The following is a 23,415-nucleotide window of genomic DNA, read 5'->3' on the forward strand; positions in this document are numbered from 1 at the left end:
GATGTCTGGAATTGGTAACAACCATCCATTTCTTGTGCTCAGAGTACTTTTCTGAGGAAATCATTCCCCTGACGAGGAATGCCTTGTGGTTCCCGCTCTGCCAGTGCTCTGGTGAGGAGCTGGGAGGTGCCCCTGGCCCACGGCAGGTGCTGCCCGTGTTGTTCCTCTTGCCAGGAGCTCCAAAGGCCATTTCTCTGTGCTGACGGCCCTGGAGCAGCAGAGCAACCTGTGCACAGTGAGATGCCAGCAAGGCCTTTGGAATGGCGGCTCTCTGCCTCCCGGAATGGCATTCCCAGGTTCCCTCTCCCTCCAGCTGCCACAACTGCCCCTGCCTGGCAGGCTCATAAAAGACTTCAAAAATGAAAACAAGCTCCTGTCCTCCTCTCCTACTGTCCAGCCAGAGCCGTGCCTCCACACAACTGAACCACAAATATGCAGCAATTAGTAAATATAATAAATAAAGTTAACTCCTCCCAGGCACACAATCCCTGGCTTGTGGTGGAAGCCACATCCTCAACCCAGCAGGGGTATTAAAAAATAACAAGAATCTGAAGCAGCTTTAAGGAGCTGCCTCCTGCTCGTCAGATGCTCAGCCAACACTCCTTTCCTTTTATAAACACACCTCTGAAGCTCCAGTGGTGGAGGACCAGGGAAAATTGGAGTACAAGGAAGGTTTTGTTTCCCCACTGCCCACCCAGGAAGGCACTGTAGCTTTTATCTTGTAAAAGTAGCTCCCATTTAGGAAAGGAGGAAAATTAGGAAGTAGCCCTGACCCACACTTGTTAACTCTTGGCATTTACATTTTGTCTCCACAAGGACTTTGATTTAAAAGAAAAAAAAAATTAAACAGGACCCAAAACTTAAGATTGCTACTGAGGAGTCTTTCCCAGGATATCCAGGACATTTAAGTGTCTTGGACCATGAAATATACCTATTCTTTTAAGCAATTCTAGACAGAAGAAATGACACCATAGAAAGGTCAGGATCACCTGGGAAAGAGAAAATGCGCCTCGTGAGCTCAGTCCACCTGTGGGCAGGAAGAACTGCAACCAGTTTTGCCCTGCAGCACAAGGGCTGGGTTCTCCTTCTTTTGCTACAACTGACCCAATAACAAAAGCAGGTTTGCACAACACAATATTCCTGAGCCAGGAAGGATCTCTGAGAAGAAGTTTGCCATCTGCAGCAAACAGCACCTGCCTGTGAGGAAGCCTCATTACTTGTGTCAGAGTGGGAAACAGGCCTTAACTTCATTCCTGTCCTCCTCACAAGCTTTGAGGGGATGGTTTGGTTTGGTTTGGTTTGGTTTGGTTTGGTTTGGGTGCAGTGTTTGAAATGTTATGTGGATGCACAGGTCATTCCTGCAGTGCTGCCACTTGCATTAAGGCAGCAGATGTGGGTGTCCTAGCCTGGCTGAACTGTCCCTTCACAGGATGGCTTTCCCAGGGACCTTGTTGTAATTCTTCTTTTGCACAGACAGCCATTAAAGAGAGTCACCTCATGGTGCAATGACTGCTCTGTGCAGAGCAGTCTCACTGATGACAAGGCATGAAGGAGAATAGTGCTTCTCATGCCCTTTCTCTAAATATTCATTTACATTAAGAGCTTTTTGAACTTGGTGCTCCCAAGCAATGTATGGGATAACTGTATAACTAATGTGATGGTGAGAAGAACACGAAGCTTGGATGGAGAAAACGAAATACCATTTTTGTAAACTAGTTTTTCACAGCTTGAATTAATAGACTTGTTTCATTGTTTCCCATTTCAAAAACACAGAACTGGCTCTTAATAAACAGCATTATTGACTTTTCTTTTATAAACACTATAACAAGGAGAAATGAAAACTAAAGAAACGCTGTTGAATTCATATGGTCAGCAAACACTGACATCATTTTTGATTTATCCTTCATCCTGTATACATGTTGAAATCCTTTTCCTGGAAATCAATTTGTTTCCATTTCCATTTTTATTTTCATATTGAAATCTGCAAGAAGACACAATATGCCAGCTAAATGAGGATTGATGAGGAGCACACATCCTCACCTCGGCTCTGGCAGGCTGCAGGTACTCAAAGGGGTGTGTAAGGAGGAAGGAGACTGCAGCAGGATTGCTGATGCGTTTACACTTAGAGATGATCAGCAGCAGATTGCTGAGCAGGGCCGATCTTTCCTGTTACTCTTCTTAATTGTTCTCTTTCTAAAAGTTTCACTACAGTGCTGAGAGTTGGGTTCCTCTCCCTTGCAGTAGATTACAGGTTTTTATGACAAACCATAACTTTATGTTCACTGGCGCCAAGATGTACACAGCATCAATTTTCTTTCATTTTTGTGTCTCAAACACTCCACACAAAGACAACACTATAAATATGTGACATGACTAAATGATGAAGCAGCAGCTTCCTGCTGAAATTTTAAAGTGAGATAGACATTGTTTTAGCTGAGGAAGCCATTTAGATAGCAGCTGTTCCCACTGAAAAGATGTGGCAGCCATCAGCAGAAATAAGAAATGGTCTCTCTGTACATATTGAAATGAGTTTTATCTTCCTCTCCATTCCGCTTTGTGCTCCTCCTGGTGAAAAAGACAAAATTCATTTCACACCCGTATTTCCTCACAAGCACAAACACTGCAGGAGAGGAATCTTTGCACCCATACACACACTTAGGTGAGATCAAAACTTTGAAGCATATTCTGTCTGCAGAGAAATAAACTGCTGAGCAGTTTGGGAGTTTATAATGAAAGGTAAAAGAAGAAACTTGAGGCCATCTCTTGCCTAAAATTATTTTTCCACATATTTGTTTCTAGGTGGTTTTTGTGCCTTATAGTCTAATTAGAAGAAAATAACTTGATACATGTCAGATACCACTGCATGAAAAGACAGAATCAGTATGGATAGTTCAGTGACACGTGAATATAGTCTTATTTCACTGGATCTTAGATTCAGTACGAATCATTACAGTCGCATTTTAGAAAGTAGCATGCAGTTACTCAAAGGTTTCAGCTTGAAAAATACCATAGACTGTGCTTATCAAACTTTTCATATTACTATATCATCTGTTCAAAACATAATCTTCTAATGGTTGGGACAAAATATATGATGTGGTTTGCATCCAAAAAGAGGTTAAGAAGTCAACAGAGCTAACATTTCTCCCCAGAGATAGCATAAAAATCATTATATCATATTAAAGATTTTCCTCCTTTTGCCACAGGCAATCAATTCCAAAAATTTGATTAAAAAAAGCCTTGCATTAGTGTGGTATTCTCAAGCTGCTTCTTATTAACATTTGATTGTAGCATACTCTAATGACAACCAGTATCAGCTCTCATTATTCTAAATAAAGAGTACAGTCATTTTCTCCTTAATGTCTGAAGAGAAATGTGTCCACAGGGACATTTTAGTTTACTTTCTCACACAATGTAATATTGTCATTATTAATACTTCTTGAAGACAACTTGTAGACCAAAGTTATCTTTGCAGAGTCACCAGATTTTAATTTTTAAATATGCATACCCTCAGTCTTATGCAGTTTGATTCATTCCAATACAAATAACACTAGCCTTGAAATGCTGCAATACAACAATTCACATTATGACGCCTGTGACAAAACTAAACAGCAACAAAGAAATAGAAGCAAATTAAATTTCACATCCTTGTGAAGGAGGTAATTGCCACAAAACTCAGGTTAAAGAAAGATTATGATTTGCTCATTGCTGTGTCAGCCAGTGAGTCAAATACAAAAGAAGAGCTATGACAAAAGTTACTTGGACTATAAACTGCATGAAAACAGAAACTTCCCTTTTGGTCAGTGCTGAAGGCAGTGAAGTTCTGAAACATCCAGGATGCCTCTGGATATATGTACTTCAGCATAAACAAACAGACAAGGAAATACTTATCTACTCTTTCAAAGAAATGCAAAACCAAAAAAAATTTGTGTTTCCTCAAAGTATTAACCAAAGATTGGCTTTGCAATACAACTGGAGCAATCCAATAGCCACCAAAGGAGCTGCCCCAGTTCCACCAGCTGTCCAAAGCTCCCACCCTTTGCAGAGCTTGTTCTCTCTCTGGACCTGGCCATGGAGAGGCAGAAAGGTCACACTCCGATGGTTTGGGATCTAAATTAACTGACTATGCTGATTTTTTTCAAAGGAACTTTGGAGCCAAAGGATGGAGGACATGTTTGGGGGTGTAAGGGAGTGTTTACAGGAGGCTGGAATTGAACCCCATCGATTTCCAATCCAGACAGGGACCTGCCCAATTCCTCTGCCCCAGAGTAATCCTCACCATGCCCCTCTTTCCACCTGTGGTATGTGACTAGCGCTAAACATCCATTCAGTGTAAATTTTCATTGAAATCAGTGGTTGCTCGGGACTTTAGTAAACATTAGTTAGAAGAAACATCATTCAGAAAATTAAGCAGAGTCTGGGGAGTCTGGCTCTGTTTGGTTATTCTTGTCATTTGTTCTCAGCCACTCCCAAAATCTGCTGGACCAGGAGCTGTTTCTTCCCAAGCCAGGCAGGGTGCAGCCTCTCACAAGGCTTTTCCAAACAGGTGGGAACTGCTGCCTTGGAGTGGCTACCTTGAACAGAGACTAGGCAGAGTTCAAAGAATGAAGTGGGTATTTATTAAAGGCCTCCAACAGATACACCTTGGGCAGTCAAAGGCCTCCGAGAGGGTCTGCTCCCAAGGCAGATGATGGTCACGAGTTTTTCAGACAGACATAAGTTTGGTCTATTTGCATACCAGGGGTTAATTGTCCAATTATAGCTTTGGGTAATGAAGTTACGTTCCCCAGTTTGTTTCCCCCTGGTTCACTTTTGTTTGAACTTTTTGGGGCCTCAGGCTGTGATGGTGACTTAGGTTCTCAGGCCCAAAGGGATTTTTTGTCTGACCAAAGTGTGAAGAACTCCACTCTACATGGAGTTCAGAGTTATCCACTAATGCAGTACAGGATCTGAAAAAGAGTAAAGCTAGAAACTTAAGGCACCAGAACAATCCAATAGCTCAACATCTGTTAGCACCCAAATTCCAGCAGCCACCTTCTCAGCCGGCTGACTCTCCCTGCCAGGTGTCCCCTGACACGTCAGGCTTGGCTCAGACCTTGTGGCCCCACAAAGCATCACCCACCAAAGCCAGCTTGGATGGTGGCTTTAGGGGCCCCAGCTGTCCTTGTCCCTTTTCCCATTCCAGCTGGTGCTCTCACTAATCCTGTCTGGCACATGGAAAGGCTGCACAAAGCTGTTATCACTGCCTCCTACATAAAATATCCTTGCTTAAGTCCACACTTGTTTTGTATTAAATCCTGAATTTTTAGGAGTCATGACTCCTTCTGTTGGTATTTGAATTAAACAAAACTTTTTTATTCCCTGAGCAAACATGTAAGTTTGGGGTGAAAAAATAAGGAAGGCAGGTTTGAAACATGTGGAAAGGCACTGCCTTTCCCCATGTTATCCCGTGGTCTCCAGGAGGCATCCGAGGGTTTCAATCATCACTTGATTTGCAGGGTTAGTTTACATCTGCAAACTAACATCCTTTGTAACATCCTTTGGGGGTTATTATTGTGCTGCTACTACAAGTCTACTTAAACCCAGTACCCAACTTTATAAAACTCACCAGCTAATGAAGCACACTCAACACTGAAGAGGAAGCAGAATAAAAAAGGTTCAGATGGAAAGCAGAATTAAAAAAAGCATAAAAATTACACAATAAACAAAGAGGATCATAAATTGCTAAAAGATGCCACAGGAAGCAGTGTATTATATTTTCTGATACCAGATTAAATGTATTTTATTATCAAATATTAGAGCTTTTAAGTATCTAAACCCTAACTAATCTGGGAATCACTAGCTGAAAGAAAGCTTCTTTAAAGCCCTGAGCCTACAAGATTAATTTTGACTCTTGTTGAGTAAACAAGTGGATATTCTCATCAAGCACCATACTATACCACCACACACCACAAAAATTCCCGTTGGGATCAGAGAAATGTCCACAATTATAGGACAGAAAGCTGTGGCAACTAACAGAGCTATAAACTTGACACAAAGCATCCCAGACTCAGACTTTCTCCCACGCATACAAATCAACAAAAATTGTACAAATTTCCATGGAAGCAGAATCAGACATTGAATTTTTTGAAGACCAGAGCTCTGAATTGCTTTGTGTCTGCTGGGTTTATTTTTATTTTAAAAGTGTGGCCACCACTTGACCAGCTGGACGTGTTGAAACCAGCAGGTGTGGCAGAAATCATGGCTGAGCCCTGAGATTTTGTACTGCTCTTACTGCGCAGCAAGTGAGGCTCTAATTTGGTTTTAATAAAAAGTAATTGAAAGTAATTTAATACCAATTGTGATTGTTAAGGGGATACATTTTGCAGTTTATCAAGTCTATAGAAATGCAGTATAATTAACTCCAAACTGCATAGGCAATAATGTAATTATAATCTCAACAACTTTAAATTTCCAATCATTGTTTAAACAGTTAATTAAAATTTTAAAAGATAGTGCTCTGTTACATGTCTATAATGTTAATTGCTAAAAAATGCTAATCGATATTTGTTAAGTAATCCAATTAATTGAGTAATCCAATTTCGAGCCTCTCTGAAGCTAAATAAATACAACTTCATGCCTCTGACTTACAAACTATATAAATAGCCAGATATTGATTTAATAATCAATTACATATTAAATGATTGCAAGTTAGTTATTAGTTATAGACACAGGGCCAAGTTGGAAGCAAGCAGATGAAGATTTCAGTTTGATCATTTTCAGCAAACTGCACGGACCCAAAGCTGAGCTCAGTGCTCTGACATTCTTCTTCTGGATGTGTTGGGTGAAATGTTGTTTACCATGTTGACTGAGTATCTGCATGCCTCCCTTTACAACAGGTTAACTCAGCTGAGGCACAGAGCTGATGTTCCTTCAAATGAACAGGCACGGGGATCACATTTCCATCTGGTGCTTCCGGGGGAGCCCTCAGTGCCCAGGAGCTCCTGGTGCTCTGCATTTTTGCAGGGTTCCAGTTTTCCAGCCCCTCTCCTGCTTCCTCCTCACCACCAGAGAGCTCCATGTTACACAAAGGGACCTTCCCAGAACAGCAAAAGCTGCTTTCAAAATGCCTGCTTCTTTGCTCTTCTGCTCTGTGCTGTTAAATCTTTACCATGGAAGAAAATACATCCCTTTGCCATTTCTTTGCGTGCTATAAAGATGCACCCCGAGGTGGCAATTTGCACCTGGAAAAGCTTTATCCTAAATGAGGTATCAGCTTGTGTTTACTGGTGACCACTGGTGGCTGTTCCTAACTGCTAATTTAACATACTTCCAATAAACCATGATTAAATTATTGAACTCGTTTCTTTTCCTCTCATCACCGAGTTCTGTGTTTGTAACACACTGAACGCATCTAAAATAACCTCTGCTACCCTAATTAGGTACTTGCTCATTAAACCTACGTCAGCTCTGGCTGGAGGACTCACCAGGGCAGAGCCCACGTCATCAGTTGTGTTTGCAGCTCTCAGCACAATGTCAATATTTCCCCCAAACCATGATTTCTAAATAGCACCACAAACCCCAGCTTGAATGGATTTGACAAAACAGTGCATCAGCACAAGAAGGATTCAGGAGATATTTTGTTAGATCAATTCTTAAACAAATGTGCTGTGCAGGTGAAATCAGGGGCTTCATGGATAAAGACAGCAGTGCAGTAAGAGGTGGCATTTTATTTCTGGAGTTCAGTCTTGCAGTCAAGCCACACTCAATCTTCCCATCCTTCCCCTGAGGTTCAATCCTCAAGGAATAACTTTGTGTCCCCAGAGCCTCTTCATGCAAATGAGACAGAAAAAATTGCAGGGTCAAATGGCAAGCTTGACAAAGATGCCCAAAAGTTTTCACACTTATATTTAATGTAATAGGAAAATAAAAAAGATAATCTTTTAACATTTGGGCTTGTTCCAGAGGAAAGACAGTAAATAGATCACTGTAACATCTGGGCTTACCCATTCCTTTTTTCTTATTCGTTTTTGAATTGCCCTCTTATGGACAAGAGATTAAATCATCAAGGAGGGGAAATGAAAAGAAAGGTAAAATTGCACCTGGGTGCTGCACTTAGCACTGTCCATAGCACAAAGTATTTCAAGGGTGTGTTGTCCACACTGTATCAGAACTGGGGCTCCTTCTCTGACAGACTTCTCTAAAAACTGTGACAGTTTTCACTGTAAGCAACACTGAAGGACAGGATCTTGATTCTATCATTTCATGGCTGTCAGCCCCACAGACAGGAAGGTATATTTTAGGACAGTGCACTCTTCAGCAGCTGCTTGCATGAATAAGAACACACTTCCATCATTAGTCATTTAGCCCATATAATGTGACAACAACATTTATTACACAGGCTCGGAGATTCATGACAGCTGCAAGAATCCAGCATTGTTCTTTATACAATTTGCATGTGTTGAGTGCTTCAAGGAGACAAAGTATTTGAACATCAATAACATTTGTCTTCCTGCTACCTAATTTACTGGGTAGGGCTGAGGGAGGACTGACTCCCAAGGCTTCAGAACCTTGGGATGAAACACTGTTGGGTCAATCCCCGACTGTGATGCCAGGGTCTGGCAGCAGGAGACTCACGGTACAATTCCTTTTGGAAAGTGGTACCAAAAAGGGCACTGAAACTGAAACTGAAACACTGGAAAAATAATAACCACTGATGAGAAAGATCTAACTGGTTTTATCTATGGCATGGGAAAAATTCTGATAATAGAATTAACCCTTGTTCCACCCTCCCCAAGCCCACTCTGAAGCACCATCCAGCCTTTCCCAGGTGCCTCTCAACATGCTGACACACCTCCATGCCTCCTCCTAGGATTTCCCTTCCCCTGGCACATCTGCATGGAAAGGCAATGACTCGAGTCTAAGTGCTCACTTCAATCCAGCTGCTTTGCTGAAGCCTCAATTCCATGACATCAAAGACATTAATATGATATTTGGGTTGATCCTGCAGTATTTGAAGACCACAGCTGAAGGAAGCTGTGATGAGCAAACCCTTGAGAGAGAGCAGACTGCTGCAGAATTAAGGTAGCAATTCAAGGTTTAAAAAATTAAGGTAGCAATTAAAATGTGTGGATTGGTGTGTATTTACTCACAGCTTTTCCCCAGGATCTCTGACAGCCTGGTAAATACACACCAGGCACTTGGAGAGGCCTGGCTCTCATAGGCAAATGAGGTAAAAGGGAAAGCCAAACATAATCCACTTGGATTGCTGGAACATTCCAATTAGCCAAGGCAAAGGGAGGAGATGGCTCAGCACTGCACAGCTCTGTGCTGGGTCTCAGCCACAGCCTCTCATTCCCGCACCCACAGTTCCTTTGCACTTCAGCTTACACAGGAAATCTAATTTATATACCTAAACTAGACAGGGAACCAGCTCACTGAAAAACCCACCGCAAAACCTCACCAAGACTCCTCTGAACAAGCACAAAAGGCTAAGAAGGAGAAAAATCCTGGAATCCACACCCATATTGTCCAACCCTGACACTGCCTGCCCACACCATTCAATTAAGAGAAAACACTTTTAACTGATAATAGAAATAATGTTTTCCAAATCTCAGTTGTTCTGTGAGCATCAGTAAGTGCCAAAGCCCTGATAAATTTATGTTGCATCTCATATAGAATTCAAAATATAGTTCTAAGTATGAAAACAAGCCCCACTGCTTACCATGCACCACAGGGTTTTGTGTTTGTTTTCCAAACAGTCATGCCAGCGATGCTTCAGGCCTATTAGAAATTTCTTAACATCTGATGCATAATGAAAATATTTAATGGAGCATAAACACTCCTCTTTTCTTCCCTCCCTCCATTTCTTAAATGGTTACCAAAGCTCTGTGTTGTTGCACATAGATGAACAAGGATTAATTCCACTATAGTACTGTCTAAAGGATCTCGGAACCAAGATTATAGATTTCCTACCTGAAAACAGAAGGAGCTGGCATAGTCCAGCAGAAGGACCCCAGGTCAGAGCTTTGCAGAAGTGCACACTTGAATCACAACAACATCTGGAATCCCAGGACTTCCCCTCCAGCTCCCCAAAACTGCCCACATTTCCCTACCAGAGGAAAACCCTTCTGACCCTTCCAAATGAAGCCTGTAAGACCAGGCTGCCTTTCAAAATTTCATGTCATATGATGCAAAAAAAAAAATAGTTTACTGAGGTTTTTTATGCCTATAAGCATCACATTAAAAAGTAACTTCAGAAATTCAAGGTTCTAGTGACCTACATACTGTCAGCTTTTAAAAAAGCATAAGAAGAAACATTATGGAAACAGCTATGTAAATAAAGTTCATTTAATAAAAATGTAAATAGGATTCATGGAAGAGACTTAGAAACCTTGAAATATTTATATTAAATGAAAGGGATTAAGTCTTCAAGGTAAGATTTGTTTCTTAACTTGTAACTCCAGTATTCTAGGGCTATTGTGCATTATTTTATTTATTAAAGGGACAGTTCTTATAATATAAATACATTAAGCCACTCTAACACACTAACTGCTACTTTTTATTTCCTTTCAAGGACCTGTGATTGTTGCCACCTTGGTCTGAATTCAGCACATTAGAGGAGAAATATTCAATATCTCATCACTGCTGTTTTCGAGCATTAGTCATTTCCACAAATCCATTTGCTCTTTTGCATTCACACCTGGTTTGGCTTGGTGGCATCTGACACAGAAAACCTGACTGAAGAGGAAACAAAGAAACAAGAAAAAGATCTAAGAAAGCATCAGACAGAATTTATTTATAGGAAAACAAACGAAGGAAATGGAAGGGTTATTTGGAACTTCTTTACCTACAAAACAGAAGCAGAGATTGATGATCGGAGCCCCTTGATTTACTGACAATACAGCACCAGCAATACTTAAATAGCATCTTACTTGTACTTTCAATGATGGACCAGCTGTGAAATTGTATTTTTAGTCTTCTACGAAAAGAAGCTGATGCTTTTAGGAAATATTTATATTGAGTATGTGAGGTTGTTTTTCTGCATCCATTTTTACTAACACCTTCTGACATAGAAGTCAGCTGTGCTTCCTGCTAAAGCATTATCCAAGAGAGGCATTGATATCTGCCTTCTAATGTCAAAGTTCTTTGAAGAGCTGGGAAAAAGAGAAAGGATTGTCAGGAGAATTCTAAGGAGTGGATGAGGTAGATTCTACCCAACAGAAAAAAAAAATAAACCTTGGGAAGATTTTTCAACTGTAGAAAAACTTTACTACTTTTTGTCCACCAAAATATACTGTGGAGAAGTAAAAGTAAGAAGAAGTGAGACGTAGAATCCCAGAACCATTCAGGAAATCATTCCATCATTAATAGAAAAGCCCTCCCAGCCCATGGAGTCCCAGCTGTGCCCGATGCCCACCCTGTCCCCAGCCCAGAGCCCTGAGTGCCACCTCCAGCCCTTCCTGGGACACCGCCAGGGATGGGCACTGCAGAGCTCCCTGGGCAGCCCCTGCCAAGGCCTGAGCACCCTTGCCATGGGGAAATTCCTCCTGCTGTCCACCCTGAGCCTGCCCTGGCCCAGCCTGAGGCCGTTCCCTCTGCTCCTGTCCCTGTTCCTGGGAGCACAGCCCGACCCCCCGGCTGTGCCCTCCTGGCAGGAGCTGTGCAGAGCCAGAAGGGCCCCCTGAGCCTCCTTTGCTCCAGGCTGAGCCCCTTCCCAGCTCCCTCAGCCCCTCCTGGGGCTCCAGCCCCTTCCCCAGCTCCGTTCCCTGCCCTGGACATGCTCCAGTCCCTCCATGTCCTTCCTGAATGGGGAGGCCCAGAACTGGACAGACAATAATGAGTTGTGCTATAAACAAATACACCAGATTTCTAACACCAGGTAATTCATGCCACATGGGTGCCCATTCATTAGGACAAACTATTCCTTGTGATCTTCTTTGCCTAACTCTTCCTGGCCTATTCAGATAGGCAAGAAATAAGATATTCAGAGAGGATCAATATTCAGATAGGATCAATATTCAGATCAGATCAATAAAGCATTTAGCTCAAAGCTTCAGTGCTGATGAACTCAAGTTTGGGAATAATTTCTGTAGGATCTCTCCACACTGCTTTGAGCCTATTTCTAACAGAGGTGGGTAAGCAAGGAAACAGAGAATTGCAGTCATCAATCACAGAAAAGAAAAAGATTTGACTCAGAACTGCAGGACCAGCAGGAGACAGAACTAATGCTTGACCAGAGGAGATGTTTCTCAAATGCTAACGAGACACCTCAGAGACTTCAGGTACTTCAAGTTTGAAGGCTGAGGCAGAAATAACCTGAAACCTGCTATTATCTGCATTGTCATAAACTACTGGTCATCAGAGCCAGAGTTTGTGGGGTGGATTTAAAAAGTGTGCAGTACTGAGCCCAAATTATCCTGAGCATTGTTTCCCCAGAACTGCACTGCAGGTAATTACACTCTTTATTCTAGATGCAATGCAAGCACAAAGCCTGGAGAAGAAAATGCACAAAGCTTTAAAATATTTACAGCAGCAGCAACATTTCTATAGATCCTGATTGTTGAGTTCATGCTGGATTTTTAATTAGAAGTGGTGTTTTCTGGAGAAGCATTTATTAGCTACATGAAATTAAAAGTAATTATGAGCAGGTAAAGAAAAATTAAATAGGATATTGAAACCCACAAATAACAAAAGTCCCAAGCTCATTTGTGAAAAGCAGAAATACAGTGGGATTCAGGAGACAAACACTTCTGAATTGTTCTCACACTCCTCCTTCGGGTTATAAAAGGACACCTCAGCTCTTGGGATGCATTTATTCTTCAGCTGCCCTGCTCAAAGTGTTAACGAGGCTGCTAATTTATAATTTTTTTATAGTAGAAACTTGTATTGTGGAAAATAAAATCTACTCAGTTCAGCAGCACTTCATGGCACAAGGAATTCATCCTGACTCAATTCAATTCAGCAAATACCTCACATCACAGAAGGAACCAACAGACAAAATATTTGATACATTAACTCAAACTGATGTGCCAGTATTTGATCCCAGCTGCCTTTCAGATGACATTGAGCTGAATAGTGCAAATCTCAGTTAATAAAGCCCGTGAGTGCCCACAGGTGACCTTATCTGCTGCCCTGTCCCTGGCCTCCACCACCAGCAGCTGGAATATAACAGAGATTCCAGCCTGGATCCCTCCTGAACCTCTGCAGGGTGGAACTCCCCAGGAGCCCCAGGCTGCCCTGGCACAGTTCATTTTGCATCTGGTATAACCCTGGCACAGAGGGAACAAAGCCCAAACCTCATCTGCAGCAAGTGCTGTCAGCTCTCCCCTGTCTGCACCAGGCCAAGCACTGGCCCAGGCTCCAGGAAAAGTGTAATTCAGATTTATGAGAAGACATTTCACATCCAATATAATTGATTACCCGCTGTAATGTGAACAGAACCTAATTTGTACTAATGAACCTATGCATGATACAGCAAAGCATTTAATAACACGGAGACCACAAAATGCCAAGCCAGATGTCATTGATGGGGAGGATAATTTTCCCTGATGGATAAGTTTCCTCTTCATTTTGCTGCTTTCAGGTTGGAGAAGGTGGCATTTTACTCAGGAGGTGGCTCTGATCTTCCACAGGCTTTAGTTTTGTTCCATCACGGCCTGTGTTCTACACCAAGACACCTTCCTGTCCCAGTGAGAGCACGGAAATGCTTGTCTGCCCTGGCAAATTTTGATAAATGTAACATCAGATTAAAAATCATACAACTGCACATGGACAATCTGAGCAAGACTGCAGCTAACACATCTTTTTGGGTCTGTTACAGAAGAAAAACAAGATTAAACCTCTTGAAATTTTTAAAATATTCAGTTGTGGATTTGGTGTGGAAATGAAAGAACACATGAATATGTGTTACATCAATAAAAATGTGCCTTGGTGGGGAAAAAAGCAAACTGTGTAGTGTTAAAATTATTCCATTTGTTTGCTTGATTTTTAAGTTTTTTACATACTAGCACTGGTTATAAAATGAACTAATTGTAGATTATTCCATGCAAAATAGCAATTAGCATGAGGGACAGCCATGGATTCATACATTTGTAACAGGACTATTTCTTATCCCATTTGCTAAAATTACAAAGCCTTTTCCCAAAGTGTCAGGGTGTGCTGCAAAAAGACACAGAACTGCTCAAACTATAAAATTAAAAGCTGAAATTCAGCTTTACATGCCGGAATGCAAACTCAGATTCAAAGCAGTCAGAGCCTATAGCACAGACCAGCACGGTTATTTTGGTGGGCTCATTCCCAAACCCATTGAACTCTCTCAATCAATTATTTTTTCCAGAAGACAGCCTGCACACATCCTCTCATCTATGTGCAATCAATTCTAGTGAAAATTATCCAAAGTAGGTTGTAAATAGATCCCCTGACTTTGCAGGCTTCACCAAATTATACAACTAAAATATGAAAGGAGAACGGTGGGTCTGGGTAGCAGACGAGGCATTGCTGTTAATGAAGAGAAGGCAAGTATTTAAATTGAGAAGGCATCTTGATGCCTTCTATGCAAGCTGAATAGCAGAACATAATAGGGAAATAAACCAGCTATCAGCCAAGATAAATAGGAATCCATCAACAGGGACTGTACAGAATTAGAATGGCGCAGCAAGAGAAGCAAAGACTTTAGAAGAATATACTAAAATTTTTACTTTGCATTATAATGACATCTTAGAAGCAGATGGCAAAATGCCACTAGAACAGGAAGATGTCAAGAAATAATAGTGTCAGCAGCTATATAAAGAGCTAAAGATGCTCCAGACTACCTTGTGTTTGTAAGGCTGTGCTTTACAAAGGCTTAAAATAATTTCATCTATGCAAGCAAAACCAGCAAAGACACTGCAAACCCTTGCCTGGCCCACCAATCACTTTTAAAAACAGAATCTGGGTTCAGGATCAACCCAGATTCGGGAAACTAAGAGAACATATTTTAGCATATTATAAAGAAGTATTATTGTCATACCTCATTACAAACTAGACACGGCTCAATACATGCTTAGGGTTGCTTATTAAATTTGTCATGACTAATTAGGAATTGTTCAGGAGAGTTCATAGAGAGCGACTTGGGAAAACTTGCTTTAAATGTGAAGACCACCATCAATGTTATCAAAAAATCCTTTGTGTTCTCCAATGAATGGAAAACAAAATTTATATGGGTCTGGGAGTACATAAGGATTCAGAATAATTCATGAAAGACAATTTTTGGAACACCATAAATCTCCCAACCTGCCTTCCTTACATTCCCAGGGAAGCCCTGGGTGTTTGTTTGGCAAGGCACAGCTCTCAGTGCCACAGGCAGAGGAATTCACATCCAATGGGAGAAGGAAGGGACAAGAGATGACAGATCAGGAGGGGAAAATGCAGCATTAACAGCAATATCTGTTCAAGGAGATCTAGCTCTTTAGCTCCAGTTGGTGGGAGGAAGGACTTTGAGGCAGGAAAGAGAAGAGATGGAGGAGAGATGGAGAGAGAGCTCCCAAAGCCTCCCTGCCCACTCTGTCAAGCCAGTACAGCCACGTGCCAGGGCAATCTAAAGGCTGGTTCTGGAGGGCCTTGAGAATAAGGACGAACAATTTCTCAATTGCGCAGCCAGGGTGTGACTCTGAGGAATCCTACATAGCACCAGGACTTGTCAGACAGACCCTCAGTATACACATTCTTGGCTTTCTGCTGATTCTTTCTAAATTTCTCAAATCAAGAGCTTATCCCAGACTTTCTGAGAAATACTAATGCTAGGACTGCCTTTAAAATGAACTCTATTATATGATAAAACATAAAAGAACCCAACATTTTATGTTAAGTTGCACATGCAACAAGTCCCTCAGTTCTCAAGTTTTTATTATTTTACATAAATTGGAGCACGTCTGGCTGACAGAGCACCAAAGATCACTATGGGCTTGGTGCAGTCTGGGGACACAGAGCAAGGGGCAGCCCACAGCAGCAGCCTCAGCTCCCCCAAACCTGCCTGCAGGAAAACAAACCAGCTGAAGCACAAAAAAAACCCCCAAAAGCAGTCAAAAATACAGCAGTCATTGTAGCTATTATTATTTTACATTTGTGTTTTTTCATGCACCTATTTGTGCATTTGTATTTACAGCAGCTGGGAACAAATCCTTAATTCCCAGTTGCTCTGAGGAGGCTGGATGTCTCCAACTGCAGGGGACTCTGCCAAAACAAAGGTACAAGTATTTTGCTGACTTCAGCAGACAGAGTTGAACTCTCTCTACCATTTTCCATTTATAACATGGGGGTTGTTAGATCATTTGGGTCATAAAACACAGATTGTTGACTTGATCAGTTATTTTAGGGATAGAGCACATGGAGAACATATATTTCAATTTATTCCCCCAAAGGCTGTAAAAGCAGCCATAAAGCAATCAGAAAGCAGGTAAAAGATGACTTTTATGGCAGGCTAAATGAATGATAATTAGGCAACAAAACAGGAGGCATAAGTAGATGGAAATCTCTGTTTCCTTGTTCCATCAAGCCTTTAGGCTTGAAAATCCTGCTGACAGTCCTGAAGAGTTTGGGTGAGTGACAATTAGCAGGGACACATTGCCAGAGCCACTGTGCTGGAATTTGGCTATTTAAACCAATCATTACATCCAGGAATGACTCATCAGGGCAACAAATCCAAGGGAAGAGGGTCGGGAGGGAAGTTCCATCTTCCATTACAATTCCCACATTTGAAAGGAAAATTCACATTGTGTTGAAACACACAAAAAACCTGAAGGCACAAAAGTATTGAAGGCCTTGAGCAGAAATACAGCCCCTTTTCCCCTGACTCTCACATTTGTATCTTGCAAAAACAAATACACATTTTTAACCCCTTTCAAGCCAAGTTGCCATAGCAGGTTGAAAATAAAAACGCATGACATTTTTATATACTATTACATTTCCTATGTTATTTTCTTTTCTTCAAGATTTGTTCTAAACTTCTGCGAAGTCAGACTGGTGGTTTTGGGTCACAGGTTTGAATTAGATGCCACAAACACATTCTGGTTATGTTCTACTATACTCAGCTTGAAAGCTGCAAACTTCTGCCTCAGCTCTTTTGGAGGGATTCTTCCACTCAGCAGATAAGTCCAGTTCTAGAGTTTCATTGCAACCTTACATAATTTTACCACAAATAATAGCCTTGGAGCCTAAAGTTATTTTTATTTTTAAAATAAAAATAAATGCATCACATCATCCTTCCTTATTAACTCTTTTTTTTTTTTAGAAAGAGAGGTAAAAAAATTTAAGGGCATTTCTAACAGTCAAGGCCACAAAAGTGAAAGACAAAGACCTTTCCTCTTGAAATTCAGCCAAAATGTGGTGCAATACATATAAGGTGTTGTGTCTGGACACAGAAGGCATTCAAGGGAATAATAGCTTTTGAAAAAGTAGATTGCACCGTATTTCACAATGTAATGAAGATATTTATTTGTGTTAATGTTTTCAACACCACAGAGCAGGCCTTGCACATAATTGCACCCAACTCCTCCTCACCTCTTTTGTAATAATGCACAATAATTTCTCATGTATGGTTTGCACAGGTTTATTCTGCCCCACAACCTGAGAATCTGTATCAGATAAACCAAATTAGAAATCCCTGTGTGGTTACCATCAAGATTGAGTAAAGCAACTTAAAATAATGCTTTACTCCAGCTTGGATGGAACTCCTCCCACTCTGCCACGCTTCAGACAGGAGTCAGCCCAGCTGAGAGCCTGAGAATGGGGGGTTTATTTACAAAACAAAAAATATCGGCCTGGCAGGACTGCCATGGATGCATGACAGGGGCTGATCGCTGTCCAACATTAACCACCAAGGCACAAATCTGGCAAAACATATCTGTGAAATTGTTTAATATTGGCCTCTCTGGTGGGTTACAAGACAAATGTTCTACAATTCCTTCCACGGCCTCCACATCCCAGGTGGAAAAACAAAAGCAAAACAACATTTATGTTGCCTTCTGTCAGAGACAACTCATGTCAGCATGTTTCATTCTCCTGCTAAGGTTGAATCCCAGCTGAATTATCTGCAATCCTCTCAATCCTCAGACCCTTAAAAAAATGGGATCCCATAAAAGTTACTCAACCTTCCAGCCTGGAGAGGTTGCTCTGTACAGACCCCACTGACTTTTCCTGAATGTTCTCAAAAGATGGATGAGAGTTTCTCTAACTGTGCCCTTGATTATGTGCCATCATCTCATTTCTGAGAATTGCCACAGGAAAAAAAATGTGAAAAGCAAATGAGTAAACTTTTATTTTGCCAGAGGCAAACAGGCTTTTTCAAGGCAGCTGGTGGCACAAGAACTGGAACCTGAGCAGAGGAAGCAAGTCCTCAATAGTAGTTAATGACAAAGGTTTGAAAAGAGCTTGTAATCTAGGAAAGTATTGAGTAAGTCAAAGCAGGTTTGTAGAGAAAGGAATAGCCAAAAAAACCACTCAGTCTTGCTAAACCCATTTGACACTAAGGACAGGAATTCTGAATTACAGAGAAGTTCTGAGTAAATAATGATCAGAGGAGAAACACTTGCAATAAGGGAGGCAAAACAGAGGATCTTGTCACATTAATATCCAATTATTAACCTACACACTGCAGGGTGAGATAAGAAATCTGTGAGAAAAACCCTAACCAGTAGAGCAGCATTGAGAAAGAATGAAAGGAGGACCTACGTGAGGAAATCAGACACATCAAACTGGTACAAGAGCACAGAAGTCTCAGCATGAGAGGGGTGATATTTAAACAGAGTGCTCTTTAGCAGGAAGACTGGAAAATGCAGGCTGGTATAGGTGCATAATTGTCAACACTCCTCCAATATCAACATGACAATTCCAGCTCAGCTTCCCTTGCCTTTTTTTCTTAAGGAACTTTTTTTTCATTAAAACAAGAAAACATAAGATGGAGGTGTAGGAAGGCTGTGCCTGGCATCTGGTATTTAATCATCCTATCTTCTTAAAACTGCAAACTTCATTATGTCCCCCCATAATCTTGTCTGGTGTCATTGTGCATTACAGCCTCTGTTCTCAATAAAAGGATTGTTTGAGCCAACACTGCATGGAGGATCTCCATGAATTTATGCTGACTAGCACAAAATTAGTTACAGGTGCCCCTTGCCTCCCTCTTAATAACCTCTGGTGCTGCATTAACGTATCTCTAGCCTGCTGATTCTTCCACTATTGCCTAGGAGACACAGAGACACCAGTGCTCTGTCTTCACACTTTAATCCTCTTAAAATTATAGAATTATTTCAATTTCTCAAACTTTACCAATTGAATAAGTCCTTCTGTGCAATCTGCCCAGAAAGGTGGGGAGCTCACAAGAGATTTCACATGGGAATCTGCTTTTGGAAGGGCTCTGCTTCATGGATAACCTTTGTCCCAGAGTATTGGCCAGGTACCAGAGGCACCACTCAAGGGTGGAGTGCCCATCCCTGCAGGTGTCCCAGGAAGGGCCGGAGGTGGCACTCAGAGCCCTGGGCTGGGGACAGGGTGGACATCGGGCACAGACTGAACTCCCTGGGCTGGGAGGGCTTTTCCAGCCTCAGTGATCCTGTAATTCAGGTGGACCTCGGCACTGGGGAGCCCTTGCAGAAGAGAATATCCCAACCAGCCTCCAAATAAGAAAACACATATTAGAAACAACCAATAAAGGCAGAATTTTGGGATCAGAGCTGCTGATCCAGTGACTTACTCCCTCAAACAATGAGGTTTTATCATCTGTGCCTGAGCTGTTTTACACATATTCACATCCATGACACCTATTTCCATTAAAGTTAGATCTACTTGATCTTCTCTTGACAAAATCCTGACCAGCTCTGAGGCACAGCTTCACTCCAAACAGCAGCAGGCCTAAGACATCCCAAACCACCTGACAGTGAGAAGTACTCTGATGAACTAATAAAATAAATAAAATTCCCTGTATTTCTACTTCTACAAACAAAACATTGATTGGTCAATGAATAGTGTTAGTATTATCTTAGAATGCCAGCGCTTACAGGCCTCAGAGCCTGTTCAAACACAGCTGAATACTGAAAATTGAACAACAAAGTCAATCTCTCTATTTTCATCATTGTAACTTTGAGAAAGGGCTGTAAAAGTTTTTTTAATTGTGGCACAAGGTTATTTACCAAGTTGTGTTTTTTGGTTTGGGTTTTTTTTTTTGGGGGGGGGGGGCTGTTGGTTTTTTGTGGGGTTTTTTTTTGGGTTTTTGAGGGGTTTTTTTGGTTGTTGTTTTGGTGTATTTTTTTTTTTTTTTTTTGCTTATACTCTACATGATGCTAAAGAAACAGGAGAGGGAAAAACCAGCTAAGTTCAATTTACAGAGTGTTTTCCTGTGCAGACCTGGGTGAATCTGGCATTGAAGCCAAGCAGGCGATCCATGCACTCATGCAATAATGCACAGGCAATTACCTGTGCCCAGCCCCTGCTAGCCAAAATAAAGCAATTCCCAGGGCTGAGGTTTTAATCTGCTGTCCATCACCCGAGCTCCTGAAGTTCTGACGTGTCATGAGAGACAGTGGGAGAGATAATCACTGACCTGCAGCTCCTTCCCTGCCCAGCCCTTTGTAAATCACAGCTGGTAATAGCGACTGCAGCATATTTAGAAACACACAGCTTATGGTATTGATTCTCCCCTCACATTGGATCATGAACATCTCTCTCTTCTACCTGATAATATTTCAATTTAAAATGGGCTTAAATCCACTTTTATGTGTTCCTTTGGCGGCTTCACTGAAAGGCCAGAAATAGGAAAAAAGCCCTGATATTTCAGTAATACTCAATAATTATTTTTCCCCTCAAACTTTTGCTTTGAAGGCAACTCCTTTAAGCAGAAAAAAAAAAGAAAAAAAAAAGTGAACACCAAGCCCAAATAAATAAATAAGAGCAATCCCACTGCTGTGCACCCCTAAAATGATCAAATTATGTCAGTTCTTCACAACTTTTTCCAGAGTTCTTCCTGTTTCAAGCAAACCTGTCTGCATACTGTAGCTGAAAAGGAACACACCTCTATTGCTCTGACAGAGGACTGATAAATATATTAAGTATATATAGGCATGTATGTGTTAGGATAACAGGAAGTACACTGCACTTGAAATTAGGCCAGAAGAGCAAAAAAAAAAATATTAAGAAACATCAATTAAGAAACAAATGATTAATTTAGTACAGAACAAAAAGAATAATAATCTGAGTCTAGCTAGTATGTACCTTAAAATTCTAATACAAGGCAGTTGAAGTAGTGACTAAAATAGGAAACTCATTGTTTAAGCTATCAATAATGTTAAAAAAGGTCTCACCTAAACCTAAACAAGACCTCCAGGAAGCAAAGGCCAGTAAAAATTCTTCTTTTACAGACTATATAAAATAGTCACATGCAGACTACAAACAAAATTAAATCCATACAAGAAAGAAATACTGAAAAGGCAACATTGCTTAGTGAAGAAAAAAAGGGAAGATACTAAATAACCTACACTAGAATCTTTTCAGTTCAACATAATCATAAGTGATCAGGAAATGTGTACATAATGATATGAGAGAAAACAAGTTAAATATATATTACATTAAAATATTTAAAATTTTGCTTTTTTTTGTTTCCTTTTAAATTATAACTATCACCTCACTGAAGATCTACAGGAAGTTGTATGAAATTACAGTACCATGGCAGGCAAAAACTAAGTAAACTCAGTCTGGTCTGGTTGCCTTGTGAACAAGTTCTTTTTTTTGCATGAAAAGCGTAGACCCTTATCACATTTTGGGAAAGAGAATCAACTCCCCATCTTTTTGGCTGTGAACATACCCCACATTATATCAGGAATTCAGGAAAGACGGGGGAAGGGGGGGGCAGAACACAAAGCATGCTCAGGCCTCCCACCGTTATGTGCCCATGCCTCAAACACCTCACACTCATCACCACTCTCAGGCTCCAGTGACCCCAGGAGCAGCTCAGGAGGTGCAGAACAAAGACTTTGATCACAGGAATGGAATGGATTTCACAGAAAGCCAATCCAGGCAGTAATTTTCGAAAATAAGTGGTTGAGGAGAAATATGATCAAGGTCTATAAAACGAGGAGCAGCTCAGAGATAGTGAATAGGCAATGATTTTTCATTATTTGCCATTATTCAAGACATAAGTGGAATAAAATGAAATTATGAACAAGCAGTTCAAAACAACCAAGAAGAAGGACTTTTCCTTCTCAACTCGTAATTAAATCATACAGCTCATTACCCCAGCATGGTGCTTCTGCCAAGAGTATAAATTTTTTCAAAAGGAATTAGATAAATTCCTGGAGGGAATGTCCACCCTCAAAGCACTGGAAGCAACTGCTCCATATATTGGCGCAGCTGGGAGAATGCCATGGAACAGGTCCACCCCCAGAGGTGTCACATCCTGTCACCCCCACTGGGGACAGGACCCTGGCGAATGCAGGGGGACAGAGCTCCTGTCCTCCTCCAGCCATCCCATCATCACCTGGCAGAGCCTGGAGCCCCTCAGCCTACAGAATGTAGAACAGGGAACTAAAGGAGGCTTATAATGTTATGATGAATGTCTCAGACTCTCAGATTGTCCTAAACACACAGAAAATATTATTTTGGGCCAGTTCTATCACTTTAACAAAAAAACCCCAATGCCTCCAACCAGCTGGGATGTAGAAATTTCTTCAGCAGATTTAAGACGACACTAATTTCACAAGCAGTTTGAGAGCAACATAATACATTGTAACATTTTACTTAAATATTTTTGCGTTAAATACCTTAAGACTAATGGGATGTTTGTGGCCACCTGAAGGAAACACTTCGTAAAAAACTAAAATGGGATTGCAAAGGTCTAAAGAAAAATCCCTTTGCTCTCATTCCATGTCTCTGAGTACAAAAGCTTAAATTGTCACTGATATTTCAGTTTGTCTGGCAAAACTGCAAAAGCTTCTTATTAGCAGAAATTCTCTAATATCCTTGAGCAATAAACACTCAAACACTTTGTTGAGATTACTGACTCTATCTTCCATCAAGGCACAGCACAGTGCAGTGACAACTCTGTCACCACTCTAACAAAGAGAGAACTCTCCTGCAAAAAATTCTTTCCACTTGCAGGAGAGCTGTTCCTGCTCTGCTCAACAGGCCATTCATGCACTCATGGGAGAAACCCCACTATGAGTGCAAGACCATAAAATAACTTGCAATATTCAGCCTGGGAGCCTACACTGCAGAGGGATCAGTGCCAGGGTCACCAGCGCAGGGCGAGACTGGTGGGTCTATAACCACTCATATTTCACCCAGGTTTAGCTCCTGCTGCTCTCCTGCACTGATGAGCCCCTCCCAGCCCTCAGCTGCAGGAATGTTGTGCATCTCCTGCAGCCCTGTTGGATCCCAAGCGTACCGGACACAAGGAAAGGCTGACTGGGCTGCTCA

This window comes from Motacilla alba, chromosome 11 (genome assembly GCF_015832195.1).
Source record: "Motacilla alba alba isolate MOTALB_02 chromosome 11, Motacilla_alba_V1.0_pri, whole genome shotgun sequence".
In the NCBI taxonomy this organism is placed as follows: Eukaryota; Metazoa; Chordata; class Aves; order Passeriformes; family Motacillidae; genus Motacilla; species Motacilla alba.